This window comes from Spinacia oleracea, chromosome 2 (assembly GCF_020520425.1).
Source record: "Spinacia oleracea cultivar Varoflay chromosome 2, BTI_SOV_V1, whole genome shotgun sequence".
NCBI classification, from domain to species: domain Eukaryota; kingdom Viridiplantae; phylum Streptophyta; class Magnoliopsida; order Caryophyllales; family Amaranthaceae; genus Spinacia; species Spinacia oleracea.
Genome location: NC_079488.1, coordinates 49,976,623 through 49,983,495, shown reverse-complemented (window position 1 = coordinate 49,983,495; position 6,873 = coordinate 49,976,623). Strand labels below are relative to the sequence as shown.

The following is a 6,873-nucleotide window of genomic DNA, read 5'->3' as shown; positions in this document are numbered from 1 at the left end:
TCTGAGCAGTGTTCCAGTATTTAGGTTTAATTCTTCAGCTACAAGGGACAGGATACGTTCTGTTCGACTTTTGGGTCGATTGCGACAGAACGCGGGATCAATTTTGCAGCGTGAGGCTTAGGCTTAGGGTTGGAGTCAATACTCAGATTATGAATTGTGTGTTCTTTTTTCGTCGATTATGAGGCTATATTTATAGGGAAAGAGTTGGTGGAAGGATAGAACTTTAGAATCCGAACCCAAAGAGAATTCGGAGACAACACGTCCCAGGTATTTTCAGCGCCCAGGGCCGGGCGCCGAAGATTTCAGCGCCCAGACCCAGGCGTTGAAAATAGGGTATGAGCCGAGCCTTTTGTCAGATTTGGACTCTTAATCACGGAGCTTTTGAGACTTATCCGAGTTTCTTAGTGCGTATCAACTTATGACGGAATGCGTTTGGGCCCGTTACGAACTCTGGGTTCGTTAGGAATTTAATTAATACGTAACTCTTATTTTCGAATTATAACAGGAATAGAATTCCTTTGCCAATTCTATCTCTTTTAGGACTTTATGTTGGAGTGCAACACCTAATTCTGACAGATTTCTATATTTTATGTCTTGCCACTTTTAACAACTACTTCTTACGGCAGTTACCATTTTTAGCAGGTTTCTATAAATAGCAGGTTTGGCTGGAATGAAAGGGTGATTTGAGATTCGTTATTTTATAGGAGATGCGTTGCCAAGCGGAGATTTACGTTCTCATCATCGAACCTTCCCTTTCGGGAATGGGGACAAAAGTAGGTGTCTACAGTTATTTCTTGTAGGTTACCGTGCTTGCAAATGTATGAAATAAATATGCTAGCTTTATTTTTGGTGCCTCTAAACACATTTCATGACAATATCCAATTGCATCTAAATATCATTATTTTAAAAATAAGATATTGCCCCTAATTATTTCTAGAGGCATACTTAAATAGTTTCCCCTAAATGTACGTCGGTTTAGGAACAACTTGTTATAATGCCTATAATTAAGTTTCGAGGCAAAATCATATGGTTGCTGTAGACACCTAATTTGTGTCTCCCCTTTGGGATGATGACGATACCATTATCCTTATTAGGTGGTTGGAGAAACTCCATACGGAAATCCCAATTGCTAAGAACATGTCCAAAATTCAAGAGCCAAAATCCATTCCCCGAGGTCGTTCCCATTCCGGAACTCGGTACAAAATACAATTTCCAAAAATCAATTTCAAAATCCAAGTACAATCTCACCCAATGGACTATTCCATTGGTTTTACAAGGCCTTTTCCAGTCGAAATGACACTAAGCAAGCCAAATTTGGGCGCCGACCCACAAAACCGAGCGAGCCGGGCCTCGTCCCGTAAAACCGAATTTAAAAACCCGGAAAAACGACTAGTTTTTAGTCGCAAACTTCCTTAATCATCAAGAAAACACTACGTTCCAACTTCGTACAATTCGTACGAAGGTACACCAATACAAGCCAAAACAAGGACGACATCTTTCGTCCTTTTTGGCAGCTTCTACGCCACGTCAGCAACGCCTGGCGCTGGCTGCTGCGCTGGACGCTGGCGTGAGCTGGCATTTAGCAGCATCTTCTTCTATTTAAACCCCTAATTCTGAGCATTATGGGGACGCAAAATCAAAACACAACGTCGTAATACAAAAATTGCCACTCAAATCAAAAATACAAAAATCCTCCAAAATCACATACAATTTTCAAGTTCTAAGCAATTGGGAGCTCTAAAAGTAATTCTTGCCTAAACCAAACTAGGTAATTCCGAATCCCACCCCTAATCAATCATGTTTCTTTGATTTTATATTTCAAAAATGATGAGTAAGTTGGCATTTTTAATCCTAAAAGTTTCACTTACAACAATCATACATTTCTTACAAAATCCAAACTTTATGTGATACAAAAATACAAACTTTCAAGATTCAATGATGTTCAAAGTTGTTTGTAATCACTTCTTTGAACTACAATCACCTTCAAAACATGGAGTAATAAAAGATGATGCCTTTCTGATGTTTAGAGGTTTAATCTTTGAGATTCAAGACTCCATTTTTCAAATTTCAAGTTCAAGTTTTAAGATCCGATAATGTTTAGGGTTGCTTGCAATCACTTCCTTAAACTAGGATCATTTCAAAATAAGAGCTCATCAAAGATCAAGCCTTTTCAACATTAAAATGTCCGATCTTTGAGATTCAAGACTCTTAAGTTCAATATTTCAAGTTCAAGTTCAATATTTCAAGTCCAAGTTCAATATTTCAAAGTTCAACACTTCAAGTTCAATATTTCAAGTCCAACATTTCAAGATTCAAACTTTTCAAAGTTTAAGTTCTATGTTCAAAATCTAAGACACTTTAGGTCGAGCAACTTGACCTAAAGTAGAGATTTTTGCTTTGAATCTGTGTCGGGCGCACTTATTTTTAAGGAGTCGCTTGGCGTTCGGATCTCATGTGCTAAAATTCAAGTTCAATACCACACTCTCAATTATACAAGTTCAATACCGCACTTTCAATTATGCAATTTCAATTCCGCGCTTTCAATTATGCAATTTCAATTCCGCACTTTCAATTATGCAATTTAAATTCCGCAACTTTACTTGCCTAGTCCTTCTAGGCAATGTGGTTCTACCTCCTAGTCCATTTCTAGGTGGTCTTGTACTTTACTAATTCCGCACCTATTTTGCATTGTGATGTTGCTTTACTTGCTTATTGCTTTCATCATCTAACATGCTAAATACAATAAGATACAAGGTTACGCCACGCTTAACAAAGATAATTTCTTGGACAAACCGATCTTAGGTTCCCTTAAATTAAACTTTAAAGCAAAGTGACCACAATACAAACTAGAAATTCGATTTGTTCTAAATTCAAACCCACATAGTCTAAACTAGGGTGTTTTTGAAAATATTATTCCACGCATTTGAATCATTTTTAAAGCTCGCAGAATAAGCATCTGGTTCCCTTGCTCGGATCTCACCCATCCGTTTCTAAGATTCAATTCCTTATCCTAATAGAGTCATCTTTTCGGTCTTTCCAAACGAGACCCTAAATAATGTTTGGTGGCGACTCCTTCAAAGTACAAAGATACGAAAGGTTTCTAAAACAACCGTCCCCGTAGGGGAAAAAGGCAAAGTACGAGAAAATAACCCCCCTACAGTTGCCCCCGACTTTTTATATTTCCTCTAATTATATTTCAAGGCAAAATTATATGGCTGCCCTTAATATATAATGTCTTCAGAATTAAATTTTAATATTGTCTCTAAATACATTTTGATGCAAGACTTTATATTAGGCTCTAACTATATTTTGTGACAAGAAAATACATATGCCTTTAATTATATTTTGAGGCAATAATATGTGGTTTCCTCTAATTATATTTTGAGGCAAAGATATATGGCTGCCTCCAATTACATTTTGAGGCAAGTGTATATGGATGCCTCTAATTATATTTTGAGGCAATAATATGTGGTTGCCTCCAACTATATTTTGAGGCAATGATATATGGTTTCCTCGAAATATATGATCTTTTAGAAGCAACACATTGTATTGCCTCAAAATAGAGCCTTTTGAGGCAACCGCTAATTAGAGACGGACTTATTAGAAGCATCCACTTTTTTTCTTCAAAAACTCATTAGAGGCTACATCCCCGTTTTTTGAGGAAATTAAGACATGCCCCTGAAAGAAAATTTTCATGTATTGTGGAAAACCACACTACGGGGGTGTTTATGTGAACCCTATTGCATATCCAGCCGATGATAGCAGTGATGTTGTTGCTTCACTTGCTTCCCAGCCTATTGCCCAACCAAATAGAGCTACTGTTTGTGCGCAAGAAAGGTGCTAATAAAATAGTTATAACAACTTGTTCTTGTAGTTGGTTTAAGTTAAGTAAGGATTTTATTATGTTTGTTGTTTTGTAAAATTTTAGATGGTTATGTTATTCATGCACGTTTTTGTTATCAATTGGTCCGATGTATGATTTATCAACTTTTATTCATACGAAAGCCTTCTGTTCAACTGACTTATCAAGTTTTAGATTGAAGGGCTTATAGGATATTGATGTTGTTGAAGGGGGGAAACATGAGATGGAAATTGGCATGAGAACAAGAAATTAAAGTTGGAAGCTAGTGTTGTTGAGCAGGAGTTTCTTGCTCAGGTAAGATTTAACCCTTTGATACTCTTTCCAGAACTATAAGGGTTATCGTTGGGGATAGATTCTTGTAGACAAAGTTTTGTTCAATGAAATAATTCAGAAGTTTTATCTCGTGTAGAAGCTTGGTAGCTATTTAAATAGAATTATTGTGTTGCTTAGAGCATGTTTATCAAATACAAGGATTTTGGTCTTCAGCCTAATAAAATATAATATTTTACATTTTCTCTCTCTCCAAAACCAAACCCAACACCAATAACACTTAACAAAATTTATCAAACACCAGAAATATCATATTTTCCATACATCATCCATACCCAACCTACATTTATTTTTCATAATATTGTTATGGATAAGTACATAATAAAATTATTAGTGATATATTTAATCACAATTTAAGTTAGTGACGTATAATCGTTATTAATAAATTTAATAATGGGCTAATAAATATTGAAATAAAAAATACTTAAAAATTAAACAAAGTAAGACTTAACTTGTTAAGGTATGCTATAGAGGATTTTTATTTATCATACAAAATGAATTGTTATCCATTTTGTTAACTACAAAATAAAACAAGGGAGGAAAAGAAAGAATTTCTTGTTTTTTGATCTAAATTGTGTCAATTTATGTGTCAGGGCATAAAATAATAAAAAAATTATATTGATATTTTATTTATTTTAGTTGTAATATTATTTTATGTGCATTGTAAATTTGCAATGGTTATATAACACAACAAATCTATGTCATTGAAATCACTTTGTCGTTAAAGAAAAAGATAAGCAATATTTTTGGTCCCCCCATATGCCACATGTCAAGTTCCCCTAACAAGAAATTGGTTTTCTATTTGTTAGCGCTCGAATGCTATGCGAGAAGCACAACAATAACAACAACAACAACAACAACAACAACAACAACAACAACAACAACAACAATAACCACAACGCTACATAGCGCGGCCCAAGGCCTAGCGCCTATTCGCACTATGGGTCGTGCGTGTGCTTTCCGGCCTTGGACCTTGTGCCTTGGTCGGTTAGCTTACTTATTGTGCAAAGGATTATTTTCCTTAACCCTAATGAAGTTGTTTTCCCAACCCTAAAACACACTTTGCAACCCTAATTTTCTGTGTGGCTCGAAAGTGAGATTTCCAGAAAAGCCAAACTACCTTGAGATTGTGCTAAGCTAATGGGACAAGGCGGATTCGAAAATGCCGTTGAAAGATTGTAGAGGAACTACACGTGGAGTTCTTGGTCGTGTTCGTAAAGCTAGTGGGAGTACACACTACGAATGTATGTAACACTTTATCTATACTTTTGCATGTGATCTTGGTTATGGTGAATGTTTCCGCATGTTAATTAGATTAGAATTAATTACAAACAGTTGTATCATGAGCTTCATGTTTTATAGATTTTAATGTATTTTCATGAATTAATATGGTTGAACATAATGGTGTTAATTTTCAGATTTTTTCATATTATTGGATGAATCGGTGAAAACATGGTGTTTCGAAATTAAAGTGTTAGCTTTCGATGATTCCTTAGTGTTTTTTGGAGAAAAACGACATTCTTAACACAGTTCTTCGTGCCACGTACCAGAATTCCTAAATTCTGCCTCTAAGTTGGACTTTTTGAGGGTTTTTTCGTTTCGGAATAATTAATTCTTGATAAATTCGGGTTTTAAAAATTAATTATGATTGCTACTCCCTCTGTCCTGGAATACTCACACCGCTTTCTTTATAAAGCCATTCCAGAATACTTGCACCGTTTCTATAAATGACATATCTTTTTAATTTTATATTGTTTCTCTCACTTACCTAAGGTCCGACTTGTATTCCTAACATGTAAAAAACATTAACAAAATCACTCCCACCCCCACCACCCTAAAAAAGTTGACATATTTCTCACTAACTATATTAAAAAATACTCAATATCAACTAAAGGAAATATGTCATTCACCGAAGGTGCATTAGTCTAATACCAAGGTTAAGATTAATTAAGAACAATTAATTCAGTGAGATCAAGTGATCGAAATAGCTAGCTGGAACAATGCTTCCGATCAGTGAGTTCTAATATATATTAGTCTCACAGCTTACTCTTGACTGAACCTATAAGGTCACACCAATGACATGTAATAGATCACCGGATTAAATGAATCGGAAATTCATTTAATAGCTTTTCGGGAATTAGTTCGGAAAAACATAAATATACGACATGACATTGGATCGGAATCGTATATCATATCGCGAATATTTGTAAGGTAGGCTAAACGAATAATTGTATCGAACGACGGTGATTCGTCAAGTACGATACGATAAATAATAGTCGTAAGGCGTTGGTCGCGAATACGAGCCGCAACGAAGCTGCCGGCCCATCGAGCCAAGCGCCCATGCGCGCAAGGTACAACGAGCCGAGCACATTGAGCAGGCCAGCAACAGCGATGGGCTGCGGTGTGTGTGCGATGGGCTTGCGAGGGAGGGGCTTTGCTCCTTGTAGCCTCGTATGGCCACAACGTACTTGGCAGTGTTGGGCTGGGCACAAGCCTAGCCCGTATTGCACAAAAATTGGCATATTGTTCGTTTGGGCTTTAAATTTTATATTTGCATGAAATGGCTAACGGCGGATAATTATTTAATTATTTTTATTTAACTTGGGTCGGGCTGTGAGTTTAATTAAATATTTAAAATTAATTTATCCGAAATAAAATATTAGTTTGAGTGGGAGCCGCTT

At 36.1% G+C, this 6,873-nt stretch overlaps 1 long non-coding RNA gene across 1 annotated transcript; it reads left to right on the top strand.

The window, feature by feature from the left end:
- Positions 1-3,561: 3,561 nt before the first annotated feature.
- Positions 3,562-5,526, top strand: LOC130466920 (uncharacterized). Its single transcript, XR_008927074.1, has 3 exons — positions 3,562-3,837; positions 4,037-4,156; positions 5,002-5,526. It is a non-coding gene; the product is annotated as an uncharacterized lncRNA (long non-coding RNA).
- The last annotated feature ends 1,347 nt before the right edge of the window (positions 5,527-6,873 follow it).